This window comes from Giraffa tippelskirchi, chromosome 3 (assembly GCF_054371585.1).
Source record: "Giraffa tippelskirchi isolate mGirTip1 chromosome 3, T2T-mGirTip1v1.2.pri, whole genome shotgun sequence".
Taxonomy (NCBI): Eukaryota; Metazoa; Chordata; class Mammalia; order Artiodactyla; family Giraffidae; genus Giraffa; species Giraffa tippelskirchi.
In genome coordinates this window covers 171,037,160-171,061,308 of record NC_137277.1, presented here as the reverse complement: position 1 = coordinate 171,061,308, position 24,149 = coordinate 171,037,160, and the positions used below count along the sequence as shown (strand labels likewise).

Sequence of the window (24,149 nt, the reverse complement as noted above, 5' to 3'; positions counted from 1 at the left end):
CTGTCACAGAATAGCAGTGTGATTGAGACAGGAATCCAGGATGGGGATGCTTACACTGAATCGTTTAAGCAAATCTATTGTATGACTTGAGAGTTCCAATAGCTCACTTGGAGGCACTAAATTTAACGATACAATTTTAGGAAATAATTGACAAATATTTATAACACTTTTTCTGGGGCTTCCCTGGTGGCTCAGTGGTAAAGAATCTGCCTGCCAATGCAGGAGACATGGGTTTGATCCCTGGGTTGGGAAGATCCCCTGGAGAAGGAAATGGCAACCCACTCCAGTATTCTTGCCTGGAGAAACATGAACAGAAGAGCCTGGTGGGCTATAGCCCATGGGGTTGCAAAAGAGTCGGACATGATTTAGCCACTAAACAACAATATAACGCTCTATACCAAAACCCATTCTTATTACTTTGCATAGTTTAATGCATTTATTCCTCACAATGGCAATGCTCTGAATTAAGTACTATTGATTATCCCATGTGTATGTTAGTTGAGCAGTCACATCCAACTCTTTGTGATCCCATAGACTGTAGCTCACCAGGTTCCTCTGTCTATGGAATTCTCCAGGCAAGAATACTGGAATGGGTTGCTATTCCCTTCTCCAAGGGATCTTCCTGACCCATAGATTGAACCCGGGTCTCCTGCATTGCAGGCAGATTCTTTACCATCTGAGCTACCAAGGAAGCCCTTGTTATCCCATAATGAGTAAAATGAGACGTAGAGAGATTTAGTAATGTGCCTAAGCTTACAGAACCAACAAATGACAGTGTCAAATTTGAACCCAAGACTCTATCTCAGCACCTGTGCCCTTAAAAACTACATGCTACTGGTTCTAGTGCATGTGAAACTGGAAAGGGTTGAGAAAAGTCAGGACAACACCCTCCAAGTATGGGTGAGGAAGCTAAGTTTTCAAGAATTTATATATCTTGTCCAAACCAGGCAGGTAGGTTTTAATGTGAACAAGGCAAAATTGAATTCTCACAATTCTTAAGTCTTTATGGAAAGGACAACATCTGGAGCTAGAAGTCAAAGATTCAAATTCTGAAACTTGATGAATTTCCGTTGGTCACTTCATTTCTCAGTTTCTCTATCTGAATAACTGAATTAATAACATCTCCATTTCAGAAGTTAGTTTAAAAATTAGATTGGGTAAGGAAGGTGAAGAAATTTAAGAAAAAAACAAACTGTGAAACATTGCCCTAGAATTATTATCCTAATACTGACAAATACCTAGCAACAGTTTTCCATACATTCTCTCTACCATTCATGTGGAAAGAGCTCTACATATGTTATATTAATATTAAAGCCTCCCAGCCACACTGAAAGCTAGGGTTTAATTACACATCACAAGTGAGAAAGACGAGTCTCAGAAAGCTTAAGGAACTAGTTCAAGGAAGGTCATAGGTTACTGGCTGTGATACAAGTCTATATCAAATTCAGATCTGTTTGACTCCACAGTAAATCATCTTTCTACTACAGCAAGCTCCATCTCCTGAATATTATTTAGAGATTTTAATGATAGTTGTTGTTGTATGTACTACCATTTCCAGATGCTATTCAAAAATGCAAATATATTTATAGCCTTATGAGTGAATAAAAACTGCTTGTCAAATAAATAAAATCAATGGCTTGAATTGATTAGCCAATGGCTTAGATTCCAGAGGGTAAATATCTTGTATGCAATAAGCTTAACTTGACATAAAGTTTCTTGAAAGGATGCGCTGTATTTGACACCTTTTGGTGTCCTCTGGCCCCAAGCACAGGGCCCTGGCCACGGCTGTTCACTTTTTAAGTGAATTTCTGGGACAACAACCAACAGGTTTTTGTCCCAACATGAGATGGTCAAAGTAGCTCACAATTTTTCAAAAGATTTGTAATATTTTATGACATGATAATCTAAGCAATAAAAATACAATAACTCTATTTTGGTGGAAATACAAGCAAAATTTATTGAGTGACTATAAACTGTTATAAATGGAATTTATAATACAGAATTTTCAGAGGGCTAGCCCCAAGTAGCATCCAACACAGTAGCCCCAACATGCAGAACAGAATCATTTAGCTCTCAATAAAAGTTTTAGAAATGGAGTGAAGCCACCATCACTGTAGAGTGTTTGCTATTCTCAGAAAACTCTCAAGATAATTTCCTTTTTAGTAAATTCTCACTGGATTTCACATATCCCAATGAAATCACAAAACCTCCCATCTTCTTTAAGGTAAGATATTTACAGCATCACTTCAATATTTGCGTGGTATTTACTTGCCCACACAAACACTAAATCACTTATTAATTTCTTCTCATATTTTTAGGGTATGAATCAGTACATGTAACTGAAAAATAATTTTTTTTCTGGATTCCTCTGACACCAGTGCCACCAATATATTGCATTATATTTCATTTCATTTCATAGTGGTCATTACAGTTTATAAATGCATTATATTATTGAGAATAAGTGTTTTCAGTCAATTAGTAGTTTATGCCATATAGGTATGTCAGTTTATTAAGAATAACTCATTCTTTAAAAATCTAAAGAATAAGAATTTAAGAATTGAGTTATAAACTTTTTTTTTTCATATTCATTGCATTTTTATTTTAGAATACTTATGTATCACTTGATTGAGATATAATGGTTCAGAATAGTACTAGTAGACAATCACTCTTGTCTTCCAGACTGACTCTGCAATATTAAACCATTTTCTTTTGCAGGTCCGTTACACAGTCAATAAAAATTCCATGACAAAGCACTGCCCAATGTATGAAAGAGGGAGAGGTATTCTAAGATAATTCAGGTTCTTAGAAGATAGTAAAATTCAGTTTTTAATTTTAAAGTTTAACAAATCTAACAAGTCTGGCACAGAATCTTCTCATGTTAAATTTGCTATCAAACTTTGTCATTTAAAATACCACCCCCAAATTGTTATTATGTTGCAATAATATGACTAAATGAAGAATGAGATTCAGTTTGGGGGAGATAAATCTGCTTCTCATATTCACTTTTAAAGAACACATGGTTTTGAAAATTTCTTCCTGAAGAGTACACATTCTTTTTAAATCCCCAAGTTAAACTCAGTGTTACTTCTATGCCTATTGACATGGCCAAATCCCTTCCCCCTAAAATGTGTACAAAAATTATATTTCATTCTGATATTATGTGTTAATTCATTACTTTAGGCATAACAAATAGCATGTTTAGGCATTATATGAAGTGTGTTAACACTACTACCCATAAAAGGTATTGAGACTTTCCCATTTTTTTGGTCATCTAATTCTTCATATTTAATTTAAACTTAGCTGTAAAATTCCATTCCACTTCATACTATAGTTGAAAGAATTCTATGCCAATCTATAAATATTAATATTTAAAACTAAGCCTAGTAAATAAACTCTAGTAGTTTAGTTCTTTAGGGGCTTCCCTGGTGGCTGAGATGGTACAGAATCTGCCTGCAATGCAGGAGACCCAGCTTAAATCCCTGGGTCAGGAAGATGCCCTGGAGAAGGGAATGGCTACCCACTCCAGTATTCTGGCCAGGAGAATTCCATGAACAGAGGAGCCTGGAAGGCTAAAGTCTATGTGGTCACAGAGAGTCAGACACGACTGAGTAACTAATCCTTAGTTATTTAATCAAGTGGTCTGTTTCTTATCTTTAATCCAAATGCATTTATTGTATGAACCATGAAGGAAAGAAAAAAAAATACACAAGCAAGTAAGCATGCTCTGGGAAACAATTATTCAGCTAGTATGAACACACTTATATATCTTGGACAAGATTTTCCTATTAGCAAGATTCAATGGAGACAATATTCTTGCCTAATTTCATGGAGATCAAATCAAATCAAGCTCCTCCTCAAGAAGATGAATCATAAATATACACCTCTCAGGTGTAGGCTGTACACATGACTTCTTTCCAAAGGGTACAATGTGGAAAGGAGGAGAAGATGAAGTTTACATGAAGAAACCTGTCAAACACTACCTACACCACACCAGGTCATCCACACTGATCAGTACTGTTGAGAGAATGCGTCCTTGATATCACATGATGAGAAGTACACTTAATCTCTGAGTTCTTCCTCCTCTAAACAATAGCTCCAATAGAATCAGGAGAAAAATACCAGACAAACCCAAGTTGAGAGACATTCTACAAAATACCAGTCCAGTAATGCTCAAAACTGTCAAGATCACATAAAATAAGGAAAGTCTGAGAAACTATCACAGTCTAGAAAGGGTCAAAGAAACACGGTTGAAATTAATTCATACAGTATCCTTCAAGAGATCCTGAAACTGGTTGATAAAATCTAAGGAAATTCAAATAAGGTATGTTTTTAATAAGAATGTATAAATATTGAGTCTTTAGTTGTGACAAAAACATCATAATAATGTAAGGTAATAATAAAAGGGGAAATGGAGTGTGGGGCATGCAGGAATCCTCTGTGTGTTCTTTGCACTTTTTGGTAAGTTCAAAACTATTCTAAAATTCAAAAAATATATATTTAAAGAAATGGCATGATAGGATCACATTCTTTCCAAAGAATAAGTAACTGTATCTTTCATTCTTTAGAAGAAAGCAACAATAGAAGAGTTAAATGACTTGACTGGGATCTTGATTGTTGTGCGACCTTGAAAAGTCATGTGTCTTTCTGAAGTTGTATGTACTTCCTATATACATTATATATGTATATGTACATAATTCATATATACACAGTATGTACACTCGAATATACTTTATATATATTATGCATATTTATGTACCACATTGCACAAGGTTACAGGAGGCAGTTAACTAACACATGCAAGAGATTGAAAAACAGTCAAGTCCCATACATCATTCATGATCTTATCTACTGATTCTTCAATGCATCAAGAATAACTTAAATGAGGAATTTTAATTCACTTCAATAATTACTTTCTCAAAAAAACAATCAAGTACTTCCTGATATTGAATACATTTTATCCCAAAAGCAAAGAAATAGTGAGACTATCCAATAAAAAAATCTCTATAATGTTTAACTAAACTATTCAATTTTTTAAAACATGTAAACCATAAGAGAAAATAATACTCTGAGTAAACACATGGATCATTTCAATATTAAAAATGATACAAGAATTAAGCTGATGCAAGCATATCTATCTCTACTGATTTTGATTTTTATGCTTCATGAATAAACACGTTAAAAAACTCATTGAAGATTTTTGAGCAGGTGTGATGTTTGCTTTGAAATAAAGTTTGTCTGAAAGTCTGAAGATTTGAGAATTAAATTTAATTCCTTAAACAACAGACATAACACCAATACTAATTTCCAAAAACTCTGGTGCGGGAGGCGAGGGGGATTTATCAGTTCCATGTTGCTCTCTTTGTCCCAATGTCTAATACCTGGGTAGCTCATTTTCTAATAAATCATTGTTCCCAGCTCTGTAATGACCTATATGGTAAAAGAATCTAAAAAAAGAGTAGATATAGGCACATGTATAATTGATTCACATTTCTGTACAACAGAAACTTAACACAATCCTGTAGTAGTACTACACTCCAAAAAAAATTAATTACAAAAAAGAAATCATCGTTTCCAGTATGAGGAGTATAACTTTTAGTCTAGCTGAAAAGGAAGCTAGATTATCAAATTTCTCTGAATTTTCTCTTTACCCTGGAGAAAAATTTCTCCAGGAGAGCATGGATAACATTAGTGGGGCATCAAGGAAGAGCAGGCATGAGGCCAGCTGGTATGATTTGAGAAGGGGAAGCAACTTCCTCAGGAATTACAGAAGGGAACAGACACCTTCACCTCTGCGGCTTCTGTCCTTCGGGGTCACAGGTCAGCCAGAGGTGATAGTGCTCTCACTGAAAACATTCTTCCTCTCCCATTTAGAGGACAAAGGGATTGATTACTTAACACATGTGCATAGAATAAACATGCAAGTAGCACAGATTTTTTTCATATATCTTCAGGATAACAGACAGAGGTTGGCCAACTACAGCACATTTCCCAAGTAAAACCCATTGCCTTTTTTAGTACAGGACGTGTCGGCACCATAAATAAGGCTAAACACCGAAGAACTGATGATTTCAAATTGTGGTGCTGAAGAAGACTCTTGAGAGTCCCATGGACAGCAAGGAGATCAAACCAGTCAATCCTAAATGAAATCAACCCTGAATATTCACTGGAAGGACTGATGCTGAAGCTGAAGTTCCAATAGTTTGGCCACCTGATGTGAAGAGCCGACTCATTGGGAAAGACTCTGATGCTGGGAAAGATAGAGGGCAGGAGAAGAAGAGGGTGACAGAGGATGAGATGGTTGGATGGCATCACCCACTCAATGGACATGAATTCGAGCAAACTCTGGGAAATAGGGAAGGACAGGCAAGCCTGGTGTGCTGCAGTCCATGGGGTCACAGAGTCAGACATGACTTTGCAGTTGAACAACATGTTGGGACTCATACCACATGACCTGTAAAGGCTAAAGTGTTTATTGTCTGACTCTTTAAAGAAAAAGTTCTCTAGGTTACTAAGTAAATGTCCAATTAACCCTTACAATGGCTAAAATGCCTAATATTAACTCTAAGAAATGCCTGATAAGAGACCAAAAAAGATAAAATCAATATTAGTACTATAAAAGGGCTAAAACAAAATCAGGAGCATTGACTCATATACACTTACAATATTTTTCATATCAAATATGGCCCATTAGGTGAATCATAAAGGATGAGACAGATTTAAAATCAGCTCTGACAACTAATTTAAAGAAATTATTTGGGCCCACTATTACACATTTTACAATTTCATCATTATAATAAAAAAGAGGAATATTGGAATAAAAGAAATAAAGTGGATAATCTAGTTTAAATCCTCTCAATAAGAGATTCACTATAAGATCAAACTTTTCTTTTAATAACCCTGAAGTGGTTATTTGTTTGTCTGTGATATGTCACACTGGTGATTCAACTTCAATATAAAAGTTGCCTAGGGAACTTTTTAAATAATATTTTGGTGAATTGTATTTCTTTTCTACTTTTCCAAACATATTTTAGAAAGAAGGGATCAGCCTTCCAAAGTATAGGCAGCAACATAGACCCTAAATAAACCTTTTGAAATTGATATAACATAAAAATTGGAAAGGTTATAATTATCTGCATTTGTCAGCAAATTCACTAATTGTTTTATTACTTGTTGAATAGCAAGTTATCAAATCCATGTTCCTTGATCATTATACAGAATGAAAAACAAATGTATTTTTCTTTAAATTAGTAAGGCTTACTTATGTATGTATCTATGTATGTATGTATGCATCTACCTATCTCTGCCTATGTATTTGTGAAAAATAATTGAAAGCACAGAGAGGTGACCCAATATCACAGTATTTTCTATGGTAAACATTAAATGGTACCATCAAATAATGCGACTCACCTCACTCTGCCTAACAAGCTCCAGGTTCATTCACCTCACTAGAACTGACTCAAATGTGTTCCTTTTTATGGCTGAGTGATATTCCATGGCACGCATGCACTGAAACCTCCCCAACCATTCATCTGTCAAAGGACATCCAGGTTGCCTTTATGTGCTAACTATTGTAAATAGTGCTACAATGAACACCGGGATACATGTGACTTTTTCAGTTATTGTTTTCTCAGAGTATATGCCCAGTAGTGGGATTGCTGGGTCGTATGGTAGTTCTATTCCTATATTAATGCATATATGTGGAATCTAGAAGGGTGGTACTGATGAACTATTTGCAGGGCAGAAATAGAGAAGCAGACTTTGGACACCACGGGGAAAGATGGGGGGGTGAATTGAGAGAGTAGCATTGAAACATATACATTACTGTAAGTAAAATAGATAGCTATTGGGAAGTTACTACCACAAGTAAAATAGATAGCTATAACACAGGGAGCTCAATGCAGAGCTCCATGACAACCTACCAGGGTGGGATGGGGTGGAGGAGTGGGAGAAGGTTCAAGAGGTAGGGGACATATGTAAACATGTAGCTGATTCATGTTGTATGGCAGAAGCCAACACAGTATTGTAAAGCAGTTGTCCTCCAATTAAAAATAAATTTAAAAGTTAATCCATGTGACTTTATAATTACTTATGTGCTGCACGCTGAATCGCTTTAGTCGTGTCTGACTCTTTGCGACCTTGTGGACTGTAGCCAGGCTCCTGTGTCCATGGGATTCTCCGGGCAAGAATACTGGAGTAGGTTGCCATGACCTCCTCCAAGGGATCTTCCTGACCCAGGGATCAAACTTGCATCTCCTGCGGCTCCTGCATTGCCGGCAGATTCTTTAGCACTGAGCCAGCAGGGAAGCCCATAATTACTTTAAAATACTATTAGTTCTACTTTGAAAATTACAAATTCAATGTCAGGAAGATGATTCCACCCCAAATGAATTTGTTTCCGTTTTTCATGAAGGCTGAAATGAAGTTAACTGAACAGGAAACTATGAAATATCAAAAGTAAAAAAATACATAAGTGTGCAAAACAAAAAGAGATAATATAGATGTGCAATATTTTTTAAAAAGCAGATAACTTAAGTTTACAGAGCCAAAAAAGCAGGTACTTGTCAGTTCCATAGACCTGTATTTTATTTTGGCTTTTAATCTGACTTGGTGATGCGCAAGTTACTTATCTGGTTCTCTTGCTTGAGATATTATGAGAATTAAAGATTATAGTTGAAACATTCCTAGCTTTTAAACTTCTATGACAGTATTTGAAATGATAGCACCCTTGGGATAACTTAAGCATTTTCCATAGTTTTATGCCTATGCTTTTATTCATCTTTAACGCTGATATATTATTTTTTAAATTGTTCCTTTGTACTCTTCCCTCACTTATCAGCACTGTTGATTTAGAACCTATGGTATATGAAAGAGTTATTTAAAAAGTGTACAGCTAAGGTATATGCAAAAATTGCAGGTTTTATTTAAAATGGTCTAAATAGGAAAAGGAGTACGTCAAGGCTGTATATTGTCACCCTGCTTATTTAACTTATATGCAGAGTACATCATGAGAAACGCTGGGCTGGAAGAAACACAAGCTGGAATCAAGATTGCTGGGAGAAATATCAATAACCTCAGATATGCAGATGACACCACCCTTATGGCAGAAAGTGCAAAAGAACTAAAGAGCCTCTTGATGAAGGTGAAGGAGGAGAGTGAAAAAGTTGGCTTAAAGCTCAACGTTCAGAAAACTAAGATCATGGCATCTGGTCCCATCACTCCATGGGAAATAGATGGGGAAACAGTGGAAACAGGGTCAGACTTTATTTTTTTTTGGGCTCCAGAATCACTGCTGATGGTGACTGCAGCCATGAAATTAAAAGATGCTTACTCCTTGGAAGGAAGGTTATGGCCAACCTAGATAGCATATTTAAAAGCAGAGACATTACTTTGCCAACAAAGGTCCGTCTAGTCAAGGCTATGGTTTTTCCAGTGGTCATGTATGGATGTGAGAGTTGGACGGTGAAGAAAGCTGAGCGCCGCAGAATTGATGCTTTTGAACTGTGGTGTTGGAGAAGACTCTTGAGAGTCCCTTGGACTGCAAGGAGATCCAACCAATCCATCCTAAAGGAGATCAGTCCTGGGTGTTCATTGGAAGGGCTGATGTTGAAGCTGAAACTCCAATACTTTGGCCACCTCATGCGAAGGGTTGACTCATTGGAAAAGACCCTAATGCTGGGTAGCATTGGGGGCGGGAGGAGAAGGGGACAACAGAGGATGAGATGGTTGGATGGCATCACCGACTCGATGGACATGGGTTTGGGTAGACTCCGGGAGCTGGTGATGGACAGAGAGGCCTGGCGTGCTGCAATTCATGGGGTCGCAAAGAGTCGGACACGACTGAGAGACTGAACTGAACTGAACTGAAATTTAGCTAAGAGATATCTATTGATAAAATTAGAATAATCTTCATCCTTCTTTTTCTAGATCAGAAGATCTGCCTCAGTATACAATCTCTGATCAGCTCTAAGAAACATCACATGTTGGTATTTTAAGCAATATATGCTATTTTACATATCTGTGCTGGTTTTTATGACAAATTTTGTAAAACTCACTCATCATAAAGAATTTTAAATTGTAAGTTAACAAGCCTTACAATTGCAAATCTATAAATAGAGTTTCAAGTTAATATGGATTGTTCATGTTCTCTGCCCGCAAAACGAGGGAAACATCTAACTCTTCAGTTTTATTATGATATCCTCTAAACAAGACCCACAGGTCACTTTCAAGGACAGAGGTTGGTCTGAATTACTCTGTTAAACACTGGCAATCACAGCTGTCCCCAAGCTCTGCAAATACGCGGTGCATCCTTCTGTAACACACCAATACAATTTTTGTGTGCATGTTTGATTTCCTTCTTTCTTAGGGGACAGCATAAGTGGGCAAAATGAATATCATGGCCTGGTTTTACCACTTATTACTTGTGAGATCTGGGACAAGTCATATAATCTTCCTGAGACCTTGGTTCTTTAGCTTTGAAATAAAAATAATAAGACCTTAGGTTTGTTGGAAGAAGCACATGTAATAAATTAACATCTCTCTCAAGGTGGACACGAAAATATAAGCTCCTCTACAAGGTGGCTCAGTGGTAAAGAATGCAGGTTCGATTCCTTGGTTGGGAAGATCCCCTGGAATAGGAAATGGCAACCTGCTCCAGGATTCTTGCCAGGAGAATCCCATGGACAGTCAGACACAACTGAGCGACTGAGCGCACACACCCCTAGTAGACTGAGCAGACAGCACTAGTGAGCTCTTTGAAGGCAGGGAACATTTCTAGAGTAAATCACCACACCCTTAGCCTTTAGCACAAGGAAGTAGGTCATAAAAACTCATGCAAGGAACAAGTGAATAAGCAAGCGGATGACGAGAAGACTAATGCTCTCTGTGTGTTTTCAGGAAAGTGAAAATTGCTCGGTTGTGTTCAACTCTTTGTGACCCCCATGGGCTATACAGTTCATGGAATTCTCCAGGCCAGAATACTGGAGTGGGTAACCTTTCCCTTCTCCAGGGGATCTTCCCAACCCAGGGATCGCACCCAGGTCTCCCGCATTGCAAGTGGATTCTTTACCAGCTGAGCCGCAACTGAAGCCCAAGAATACTAGAATGGGTAGCTTATCCCTTCTCCAGAGGATCTTCCCTACCCAGGACTTGAACCGGAGTCTCCTGCATTGCAGGTGGATTCTTTACCTACTGAGCTATCAGGGAAGCCCTATTTCAGGAAAGGAGTTTTGGAAATCTTTGGTTTATTGAATGATATGATTTCACTTTGGCGCAACTGAATCCAATAAATATCCCAAATTTTACAAGGTTAAAAGAATATATTTCCTGGGATTTTTCAGCCACAGAAATCATCTAATGTTAAATTCAGCCCTCTATGTCATGTGAGTCACAGTCTGGGTATTCTATAGTTGAAATCACTCTGGAGTGTTTGAATCCTTGGGGTCTCAAGGATTTGAATTCTGGGGTCTCAGAATCCTTGACACTTTGGCTCAGATTAATGATGAACTGATGCTTCCTAAACCTTAATATGCTTTCAGCTCCCCTTAGGAATTCATTAAAATCAAATTCTTAGGCATTATATCTAGAGATCCTGAATCTAAGTTCTAGATAAGGTGGGTTTCAGGCAACTGCATTCAAATGGACCAAAATGCAGTAAATTCTGTTCCATAAATTTTTTCTCAAATTTGCCATAATCTTTTACATTTCCAGGTCATTTCCTGGACTCAGTTCAATTCGTGGACTAATAAGATTGTCTCTAATGTTCCATTTCTTGGCTACTTCTCATCCACCATCCACACTTCTGCCCCAATGTTCCCTGCGAGCCCCCACAGTGTCATGTTAACTCAGTGATTCCCCCTTTACCTACAGAAAATAGTAAATGCACACATCCATCACAATGAACTTCAGTGTTGTCTTTGCCAGTTAATTTATTTTGTTGTTGTCCTTGTTTAGTTGTCCAGTCATGTCCTACTCTTTGCGACCCCATGGATTGGGATTTTCCAGGTAAGAATCCTGGAGTGGGCTGCCATTTCCTTCTCCCAGGGATCTTCCAAAGCCCAGGAACAAACCCATGTGTCCTACCCATGTCCACTGCATTGCAGGCAGATTCTTTACCGCAGAACCCCAGGGACGCCCCATCCATTTGCTTCATACTCCAGTCATAAGCATAAGCAACTGCTCAAAACTCACCCAACACCACAGGCACACTACTTGATCATATTTTTAGCTCAAGCTGTTTCCTCATTCTGGAACTCTCATTCTCCCTGCAGCCTGATCTTTTATGTGAAATTCCACTGATGCTTTTAAAGTGGAGCTAAATGCAGCAAGAATCCATTGAGAGATCCTCTGTGACTCACTGCCAGGCTGGCTTATTGCTGGAGTACATCTACTCATTCATTCATCACTTACTGAAATCAGCAGCCCTCTTACACTATGCTATGAATACTATGTTTATTACAAGTTTTGCACAAGATTCTAAACTTTGGAAAAGCAGAGATCTTGTTTACACTATTTTTGTAACCCTAGAATTCTGTGTTACTACTCCTGAAAAAAAAATCCCACAATGTTTTAAATAGTTAAACTTCACTGAAATAATACTTCAAAGTGACTAGTTTGAGAGGTACATTTTTTTTGCTACATTTTTCTGATTATAAAGGTAATATATGTTTATTCTACAAAAGAGGGTAATAATAACAAGGAAAATTATCTGATACCACCATACAAAAAAATAGCATATTTCTTCACATAAAATATATATACATATAATGATATTTGATATGATAAGCTTCCTTAGTAGCTCAGTTGCTAAAAATCTGCCTGTAATGCAGAAGACCTGGGTTCAGTCCCTGGGTGGCGAAGATCCCCTGGAGAAGGAAATGGCAACCCACTCCAGTACTCTTGTCTAGAGAATTCCATGGACGGAGGAGCCTGGAGGGTCACAGTCTATGGGGTTGCAAAGAGTCGGACACAACTGTGTGACTAACTTTCACTATTTTTTTTCATAGTGATATTTATCTCTGTATAAAATATCTCTTTTTAAACTTGGTATTACTATATTCTTGCACTGTCCCCATTATTAGGGTCTTAAATACTTTTTTCAAGACATGTTAATAAAGGCAAATTATTCACTATGAATATCTTTATTCAGTCATTTTATAATTGCTCACATTTGATTGACTTTCCTTTCTTAAATGCTATAAATAATGTTTCAATACTTTATGATTTTTTTCTGCCAGGAAGCCACTCAAACAGTAATTCTCAACTCAAAGGGTCAAAACATTTTAAGGCTCTGGATATAGACATAGCCTATTTGTCATCCAGGAAAGTTGAGCTATTTTCCATTCCCATAGCAGGATGGTACTTATATCACATCTTTATTTGCATTGAGTTGTGGTACCAAAATAAAAATCAAGGAAACAAACAAAAATAATTTTTTCTGCATTTTATGTGTCTAAAACAACGCTCTGATTTTAATATTTACTTTCACTAATATTGAGTTGAATGGATATAGATATTTCTCAAATGCTTGATAACAGAAGAGTTGATCCATAGCCTTATTTTCTGTTTTTTTCTATATGATAGCTTTACTTACTAACTTTTATATTTTAATTTGGGTATATGGCTCAGATCATGAACTCCTTATTGCCAAATTCCAACTGAAATTGAAGAAAGTGGAGAAAACCACTGGATCATTCAGGTATGACCTAAATCAAATCCCTTATGATTATACAGTATGAATGAGAAATAGATTTAAAGGACTAGATCTGATAGACAGAATGCCTGATGAACTATGGATGGAGGTTCATGACATTGTACAGGAGACAGGTAGCAAGACTATCCCCAAGAAAAAGAAATGCAAAAAAGCAAAATGGCTGTCTGAGGAGGCCTTACAAATAGCTGTGAAAAGAACAGAAGCAAAAGGCAAAGGAGAAAAGGAAAGATATACCCATTTGAATGCAGAGTTCCAAAGAATAGCAAGGAGAGATAAGAAAGCCTTCCTCAGCAATCAGTGCAAAGAAATAGAGGAAAACAACAGAATGGGAAAGACTAGAGATCTCTTCAAGAAAATCAGAGATACCAAGGGAAAATTTCATGCAAAGATGGGTTCAATAAAGGACAGAAATGGTAGAGACCTAACAGAAGCAGAAAATATTAAGAAGAGGTGGCAAGAATACACAGAAGAATTGTAGAAAAAAGATCTTCACGACCTAGATAATCACAATGGTGTGATCACTCACCTAGAGCCAGACATCCTGGAATGTGAAGTCAAGTGGGCCTTAGAAAGCATCACTACGAACAAAGCTAGTGGAGGTGATAGAATTCCAGTTGAGCTATTTCAAATAGTGAAAGATGACACTGTGAAAGTGCTGCACTCGATATGCCAGCAAATGTGGAAAACTCAGCAGTGGCCACAAGACTGGAAAAGGTCAGTTTTCATTACAATCCCAAAGAAAGGCAATGCCAAAGAATGCTTAAACTACCTCACAATTGCACTCATCTCACACCAGCAATACATGAACCGTGAACTTCCAGATGTTCAAGCTGGTTTTAGAAAAGGCAGAGGAACCAAAGATCAAATTGCCGACATCTGATGGATCATCAAAAAAGCAAGAGAGTACCAGAAAAATATCTATTTCTGCTTTATTGACTATGCCAAAGCCTTTGACTGTGTGGATCACAATAAACTGTGGAAAAATCTGAAAGAGATGGGAATACCAGACCACCTGACCTGCCTCTTGAGAAACCTGTATGAAGGTCAGGAAGCAACAGTTAGAACTGGACATGGAACAACAGACTGGTTCCAAATAGGAAAAGGAGTACGTTAAGGCTGTATTTTGTCACCCTGCTTATTTAACTTATATGCAGAGTACATCATGAGAAACGCTGGGCTGGAAGAAACACAAGCTGGAATCAAGATTGCCGGGAGAAATATCAATAACCTCAGATATGCAGATGACACCACCCTTATGGCAGAAAGTGAAGAAGAACTAAAGAGCCTCTTGTTGAAAGTGAAAGAGGAGAGTGAAAAAGTTGGCTTAAAGCTCAACATTCAGAAAACTAAGATCATGGCATCTTGTCCCATCACTTCATGGCGAACACATGGGGAAACAGTGGAAACAGTGTCAGACTTTATTTTTCTGGGCTCCAAAATCACTGCTGATGGTGATTGCAGCCATGAAATTAAAAGACGCTTACTCCTTGGAAGGAAGGTTATGAGCAACCTAGACAGCATATTAAAAAGCAGAGACATTACTTTGCCAACAAAGGTCCGTCTACTCAAGGCTATGGTTTTTCCAGTAGTCATGTATGGATGTGAGAGTTGTACTATAAAGAAAGCTTAGTGCCAAAGAATTGATGCTTTTGAACTGTGGTGTTGGAGAAGACTCTTGAGGGTCCCTTGGACTGCAGGGAGATCCAACCAGTCCATCCTAAAGGAGATCAGTCCTGGGTGTTCATTGGAAGGACTGATGCTGAAGCTGAAACTCCAATACTTTGGGCAATTGATGTGAAAGGTTGATTCATTGGAAAACACCCTGATGCTGGGAAAGATTGAGGGGAGGAGGAGAAGGGGACGACAGAGGATGAGATGGTTGGATGGCATCACCGACTCGATGGACTTGGGTTTGGGTGGACTTAGGGATTTGGTGATGGACAGGGAGGCCTGGTGTGCTGTGGTTCATGGATTTGCAAAGAGTTGGACACGACTGAGCGACTGAACTGAACTGAATACTATTTATATTAATAATATCCAATGTTTAACACTTTCAATTTAATCTTTTATGTCATTACTAACAAATGCTTTTAATTTTAAGTATGAAAATCCATTAATTTTTCAAAATTTCTCCCGTTTTATTCTTCAAATTTCCTGATTTTTTGATAACATGTCAATATAGCTCTTACTTTTTTCAGAGTTTATAGTTTTATTGTATTCTTGAATTCACTTTTACTTCATTTGTTTATGTTCTTCTTTGTTACCAAAAGTACATTGTTTATAAAGAGAAAATATATTTAATAAAAAAATGATACAAAAGGTAAAACACCAAAAGGGCAAATTTTGCATTTTAATTTTTCATGAGGTGAGAATCTACTTTTATTTATTTCATGTATCTAATCAATTGTTCAAGCATATGTATACATTTATATATATCCATCATAGTGGTTAAGCCATATTTAAATTTTTAAATTCTGTACTATAATCTCATTTTATAAGGTAGTAACTGATATAAACTATGTATATCAGTTCTACCTGAATGAAAATAATGTCTGAGGGAAAAATAATTACTTCTCCTCTTCAAATTACCCTGGTATAATCATTATTTTCTTGAAACATAAATCTACATAAATGCACATATATACACACAATTCATCTTTTGCAAAAAATACTCTGTTTCATTTTCTGGCTTTAAATGATTCATATAATGGAAAAATATAGTTTTCCAGGTTGCAATGTATTATACCAAAGTCTTCAGAAGTGTTTCACTTTGGAAAATATTTATCAGTTATGTTTAAAAAAATCATTGTTTGTCATTGTTTGGTCACTAAGTTGTGTCCTACTCTTTTGCGACCCCTTGGAGTGTAGACCCCCAGGCTCCTCTGCCCATGGGATTTCCCAGGCAAGACGACTGGAGTGGGTTGCCATTTTCTCTTCCAAAAGAATTACATTTCATTAAAAGAAAATAAAAATCTGTTTTGAAGCTGTCTGGCATCTGACCATATTGTTAAACACATGCACACATGAGTATATATGCACACAAACATTTTATGTATAGTCATAAACCTAAGTATGTATATATGTATAAAATTATAGGTCATACATTTTTGTTTATAAGTATGCATCTTATTGTATATAAGTATGTATTTGTGCATATGTGTATATAACAGACAAGTATGATTAAATTATTGAAATCTATACGTTTCAAAAAACAAAATTATAAAATATTGCTGAAAGAATATATGTGTCTTTAATGTCACTAAAAGGCTTCGCTGGTGACTCAGTAGTAAAGAACTCGCCTGCAATGCATGAGACTCAGGTTCGATCCCTGGGTTAGAAAGATGCCCTGGAGGAGGAAATGGCAACCCACTCTGGTATTCTTGCATGGGAAATCCCATGGACAGAGGAGCCTGGCAGGCTACCGTCCATGGGGCTGCAAAAGAGTTCAACATGACTTAGCGACTAAACAATAACAACGTTTCCGAAGAAAAAAAATAGTATGCTAAAGTTAATAAAATCTCATATCTTAAGATTCTTGATTGATCTCAAGGAATGATCTCAAAAAACCCTTGAATGATTTTACAAAAGTTCAAAAATAAATTAGCAAGTTATATTAACCTTTGATCAAGTGACTTTGGAATGAAGGATTGTCACAATCTAAGTATTATTCATAAGAACATCAACGATGTAATAATAGCAGCAAACACTATTTATTATACATAAACTATGTTCCAGACATCAGACTGGCACTTCACATATATCAGTCCCTATAGAGCTTAATAACTACATAAGCTCGTTATATTGCTATTTGTTAGAGGATAAGTTGAGGCTTAAAGAGGTTGAATAATTTGTATAGTATCATATTCCTAACAGAAGGCAGAACTAGAATTGGAATTCAAAACCAAATATACCAAATGCTCACGTCTGTGCCCCTATTAGTACACTGGATTGTCTCACAGCTAATTCTGATTAAAGTGGCCCACAGTGGAAACACATACACACACACACACACACACACACACACACACACACACAAACAATTGTCAGGGTACCCTCACTTCACATAGCCAGTAGCATGTGAAAGTGTGCTGTGTTAAATAAAGGTGGTAAAATTTGCAGCTGAAATATTAGAGGATTTATAAACTATCAAAACTTTAGGGAAAGGGTGAAACTCTGATTTTAATACTTGTTATACATGTCATAATTGTCATCATACCATCCTCTCATCCATATTATTATCAAGATCATGGGCACCATAACCACAGCATCGCTTCTCAGTGAGCAAAGCACTGTGTGAACATTCAGCTTGCTTCACTTTACTTTATCCTCACAACAGCCCTGTGATCATCATATTCTAGACGAGAAGATCAAGTTCAGAAGAGGTTAAAGCTCACTTAGCAGTCTCTAGAGACAGATTCCATAATGGGCGTGAAAGAAAATTATTAACAGAGTAGGACACGTCATCTTCTTCCTGGATGGGACCCTCTATCCACGGCTCAGGTTCCTTGCCTCTAATCCACAGGAATACATCATTCATCCTCAGAATATTTTCACCTGGTTATATTTAACATCACAGAGATAAACTGCAAAGGTAGTTCTCTGTCTTCATTTCCTCCCTCCTGGCTTCCTTCTTAAAGAAGTTATTACTCAAACATCTAATGGATGGAGCATTCTGACTGGAGATGTGTCCAAGTGATGAACAGTAACAATTTCATTAACGATAAGAACAATGGGTGAATTCCCTGGTGGTTCAGTGGTTAGGACTCCACCTTTTCACTACCAAGAATGCAGGTTCAATCCCTGGTCAGAGAACTAAGTTCCAAAATCCAAGTAGCATGCCCCCAAAAATTTAAAAAAAAAAAAAAAAGTGGCTCCTTTCTTGTTATATAAGAATACCTCCATCTCATCTCACTTTCAAACTGCTTACTCACTGGTTGTATTTCTGTTTGCGTTTTGAGAATATATTACCTGCTCTGTGTACTTCATCAAAGGAAGCCCTCTGAAGGTATTTTCTTTTTTACTTCATCAACCACAACTCAGGTTCATTTCAGTAAGCACCTTTTCCCCCAGTTTCATGACAACAAACAATATAGTAGTCCTTCTACACATATTTATATACCTCTCCAAGTATATTCACAAACTGAGTTACATAAAAGGGTTAGCTGATTCAATGAGTGTCATTAGGAGGAAAAGTCCAAGAAACACTGCATAAAGGGAAAAGACCAAAGGTGGTTTTTCATAACACCATCAAAGAAGATGCTAACTGCATCAAACCATCATTTAATAAATTTTTTACTATAGCAGAAATTTTAGAAGAATTAAATTTCAACTTCTAGAAAAATGAAGCCTTAAATATTTAAAATGCATCACATTTTTATATAACAAGATGACAGCTATGTGCAAAGCAAATTGTCAAAATTGGATGCTAACTTTGTATCTCTTGTGAACACATGCAAAATGCACAGTGGTAACTGAAAGTGATTTGGCACATACATGTTCTATGGTGAAAGACTAGGGTCAAAGATACAATGAAAAACTGCCTATCATCCATTCAGGTGTGTGTGACGTGGTATGCGCATCTCTATACATATGTACAGAGCATATATACAGGTATAATAAGTGGATTCATTTGTGTAAGGGTATAGAAAAATCAATGACTTTGAGAAATAATCATAATACTGCATGAGAAAGAGTTGGTTTGTTATATATAGTTATCAAGTGTCTGAAATTGTCTTAAAGTGTTGCTACATTAAAATCTGTATACAGTTGTAAGGACATGTAATATAAGCATAAATGATACATGATTTGATATATGACATTCCTATATCAAAATGCAAGAAGAGGCTTTACAGAGGAAAGTTGATTTATGTCCAAATATCAAAAATATTATGTCTATGTCTGCAAGCAGGACCATGTATTATCTTAAAATACAGATATAGACATAGATATATAGACATATATATGTATATATAACTTGATTTGACTTTTACTATTTTATGATTATGAATTCTTTATCCTTAGAAAGTAAAAAGACTATAGAAAAATTTTTCTCAACAAAAAAGGCACAGCATATTCCTCAGCAATTAAATCTAATAATGACTACAATTTTAGCTGCTAATTGATTAAATGAATTGTTTGTAATAAGAAAACCTCTGAGCAGGTTTCAGAATTAATTTATGTTTCTAAATGAGCAAGAACTTTCTAAGTAGAACGCCTTAAAAAGACATTCCCTGAAGGAGCAAACAGTATTACAAGATAAAATTCAATTACAACAAGTGTATTGATGTTTTTCACGAAGTATATTCTCTTAATCACTTACATTAGCATTAAGTTAATTTCAAGTTTAATTCCATTAGAAAATATTGGTTTTTAATTGTTCAGATGGACTTGACCACAGATAAATTAAGGAGCGTCATATCTCAATAGACATTTGTTTTATCTAGCAAAAGAAAGGGAAGTTCAGAGACAACCAGAATAAACTAATCCTCAAAGAACAGTTTTAAACATCGTTGGCAGAGCTAACAATCATTTTCATGTCTTGTAACTTTGACTAGACCTGAGAAAGTATGTAAAATATATTTTTCTTCTGTAGAACGCATTGCCCAATAGGAGTGTAACTTTGTCATAGAACGAGAAACAAGTTGCGGATCCTAATAATTCCATCCTGAAGTCAGCTTTGCTATTTACTCCCTCTGGTGAGTCACTTCACTTGTCTTGGCCTCAGGTTAGAAAGGACTGGGAGGCACAAAATGTGAATGCAAGGTTGCATCAGGTTCACAGGTGTATGTTACATAAAGTGCACAATATTTTAAAGTTTTGAAATTATGTGAATAAAAAATCATCAGGTTATACAGAAAGAGAATGAGAGAGAGAACAGAGGAGGAAAGGAGAGGGTCGGGGAAAATTCACCTGGAAGGTGGCTTCTCTTGAGAAGTTAGAGAAACACGGTAACAATTGGCCAGGGCTGTGTCCTTTCCTCTCTTTAATAGGCTCGTTTGTCCAGTTCAACTTGCACGTGTGTTTAGTCGCTCAGTCGTGTCCAACTCTGCAGCCCCATGGACTGTGGTCCACCAGGCCCATCTGGCCATGGGATTCTCCAGGCAAGAATACTGGAGCGGGTTACCATTTCCTTTTCCAGGGGATCTTCCCAACCCAGGGATTGAAACTGTGTCTCCTCCGTCTCCCGCACTGCAGGCAGATTCTTTACCCACTGAGTTATTAGGGAAGCCCCCAGTTTAACTTGGTCCCATGTAATTCAAAGCTGAGACAAAGCACCAGTTGCCATTTTTCATTTCGCTAAGAATAACACTTTTCATTTGATAGAAAAATATTTTCTGTTCTGTTGATTCTATCAAAGTGAGAATGTACCCATTTCCAATGCCTCCTAGGCAGCTGTAGGCATTGGGGTCGATGACTCTGTAGCTTCACCATCCAAATAAATTTCCTTTCATTCTATGATTTCAAGTCTGGGCCACATGGACCTGAAGTCTAAGGCCTTTCATCCTAATTCAAAATCATCACTTATGCCCCAAGTAATCAAAATAACCCTTGTAATTAGACTCCAATTACTCTGTGGTCAACATTACAAGGATTTATAATTGGACTCTAATCCAATTATAATTGGATTTCCTCAAAAGAAGTTGGCCATTTTCCTTTTAGCCAAATTCATCCAAATCTTCATGGAGTCAGTATGGAAAGGCAGGAAAAAATGAGCACCTTGTACAAGAAACCGAAAATCAGCTAAAGAACAAGCAGTTTTCTTGCAAAGCCAACAGTTCAGTAGAGAGTTTCTTTCTTTGCTGCCTAATTCATGTCCTCCATCTCAATTTCTTTTATCCTGCTTCCTATGCTGCTTACTGACTGCCCAAGAAAACATCCTTCAGGGCAGCTAAAAACAAGGTGTCATGGAATCACCTAACTGAATTCTGGAAGAGGCATGGACTGTAAGATGTGCTGTAAGGCAGTGGTGCCCAGAGTTTTTGGCACCAGGAACTGGTTTCCCGGAAGATAATTTTTCCAAGGACTGGAGCAGGGTGGGGCAGGATGGGGGGTGGGGTGGGTAAGAGGCAGTTTCCGGCTGATTCAAGTACATTATATTTATTGTGCACTTTATTTCTATTATTATTACATCAGCTCCACCTCAGAACACCACATTATATCATGGAGGTTGGGGACCCCTGCTCTACAAAGATAACAAAAAAGGGCTTCCAGTGGAGGCTCAAGTTGAAAGTCATGAAATCTGATTTCCAGAATTAAAGTCTCTTATGTGCTGTTAACTCACTTCTCAGGAGGGCAATTTGATCATTTTTGCTCATTTGAAAACTAGAAGAAATTTCTTTTATTCAATGGCAATTTATGTTATAACAATTGAGGAAATCAGCTCATTTAAAAGTACCTTTTCTAAAGTAATATTCAAAAGGTTCTCTAATTGTGAAAAACATACACTCTTTCAACCTGAAAGTTATTACTTAGAAAATGGCTCTGCCATCCCAGATCTTTTCAGCTCCTGTCTTTCAAAGAATCATGAATGGGCTGCAGTATCGTTCTCCACTGTACATAAGGAACCACTTATGCTCAGAGGTAGAATCAAAGCTAAAACATGAAGCAATAAAATCCTTGTGAGTGAGAAATGGAATATTTCCTGCCGTATTAGTAAACAAAGAATGTCACAATCACCAATGGTTGAAGCCACTATGGATGGTGAGCTTGAGAACCCTGAGGAGACTCAGGAAGGCAAGAATACCCGCCATGTAGCAGCCATCAGACTGCAGCCACCCCCTAAGGTGAGCCCTGAGAAAACTCAGGATGTGAAAAACAGGATATCAGTCCCAGATAACTGAGGTGTATATCAAAGGAAGGATTTTAGTGAGCCCAGATTCTTGTATCTTCCCATAAAAAGCAAAGCACTAAAGACCTTAACTTGAGATATCTGTTTTTTCCTAAATTAATAATAACCCTTTGACTACCTGCCCTTTGTTGCAAAACTTCCATATAACCTGTCTCCCCCCCCATCACCTCCTCAGAGCAGTTCTCCCAGGATTACTTAAGATGCTGCTTCCTGGGCTTGAAGTCCTAAACATTCTCATCAAATAAAAGATAACTCTCAACTTTCAGGTTGTGAATATTTTTATTTTGTTGATACAGGAAATGGTTCTAGGATTGTCCCTGCATCTCTGCCATATCATGCTGCTCTCATTCACAAGTCACTGTAGCATTTCTCATCATAATGTCCTTCAGTTGGGGGCTTCAGAGAAAGGAAAGCAAGTCAACAGGGATAATGCTGGAGACAGTGACAAGGAAGACCAGAATGGGGAGAGAATTATCAGTTTTGTTCATAGACAATTGCTTTAATCATATCTTTTATCTTCCCAGAATCTCCAAGTGCTTCCATTGTCAACAGAATTATGTCTACATAACTCAGGGGTGCATTGAAACATGTGGACCTGATGGCCACATACACTTTCATGATCTCATTGCCTACAACTCCCTCATTATTAATAGAACCCTGGGTTCTCTCCAGCTTGTGGCAGTGTACACCATTCCTGATTTAAATTGGAATATTATATTTCTCTCAATCAAGACTGCTCTCAATTCAGATTTCTAGATGGCCAAGAAGATGACATACCTGCTAATTTGCAAACATGAGGGCTTTCCTGGTCGCATGGTGGATAAGAATCCTCCTGCCAATACAGGGAACATGGGTTCAATCCCTGGTCCAGGAAGATTCCACATGCTGAGGAGCAACTGAGCCTGTGCACCGCAACTACTAAGCCCACAAACTTAGAGCCCTCGAGCCACAACTTCTGAGCCTGAGTGTTGCAACTTCTGAAGCCCATGCCCCCTAGAGCCTGTGCTCCACAGGACAAGCCACCAAAATGAGAAACCTTTGCACTGCAATGAAGAGTAGCCCCTACTCACAACAACTAGAGAAAACCACTGCAAAGCAAGGAAGACCCAGTGCAGCCAAAACCAAATAAATTTTTAAAAAATTTTTAAAGAATATGTGAGGAATCACTTTTGGTATGTTGCTCTGAGCCCCATTTCTAAGAGCCTTTGGAAATAACTGAGATAACTTTATGAGTCCATGCTTTCATAAAAGCTATGCAAAACATCCCATCCTCACCAGTTCTTACTCAAATTTAACCAATAAGCCATTCAGAAATAATAAGGGGCTGGGGGGTATGAAAATCAGAAAGACAAAGGACAAGCAAGAGGATATTGGTGTTTTGTAATAATCTGCAGCTATCAGAAGAATTCAAATGGAATCGAAGTGGCCAAAAACATACTACTGTTAGTTTACATCTCTTCTTCCCTCTTTAACTGCTCTTCCCATGGCTCCTCATACCTGCCAACATAATATAATTCTAATTGCATTTGCTTAGGAAAAGGCCTTAGGAAGCATTACTACAAACAAGTGTAGTAGAGACGACAGAATTCCAGG

At 37.3% G+C, this 24,149-nt stretch overlaps 1 protein-coding gene across 1 annotated transcript in view; it reads right to left on the bottom strand.

Moving 5' to 3' along the window:
• NYAP2 (neuronal tyrosine-phosphorylated phosphoinositide-3-kinase adaptor 2) overlaps window positions 1–24,149 on the bottom strand; it is a 283,964-nt gene that overhangs the window by 1,230 nt on the left and 258,585 nt on the right. The gene's annotated exons all lie outside the window — the stretch shown is intronic.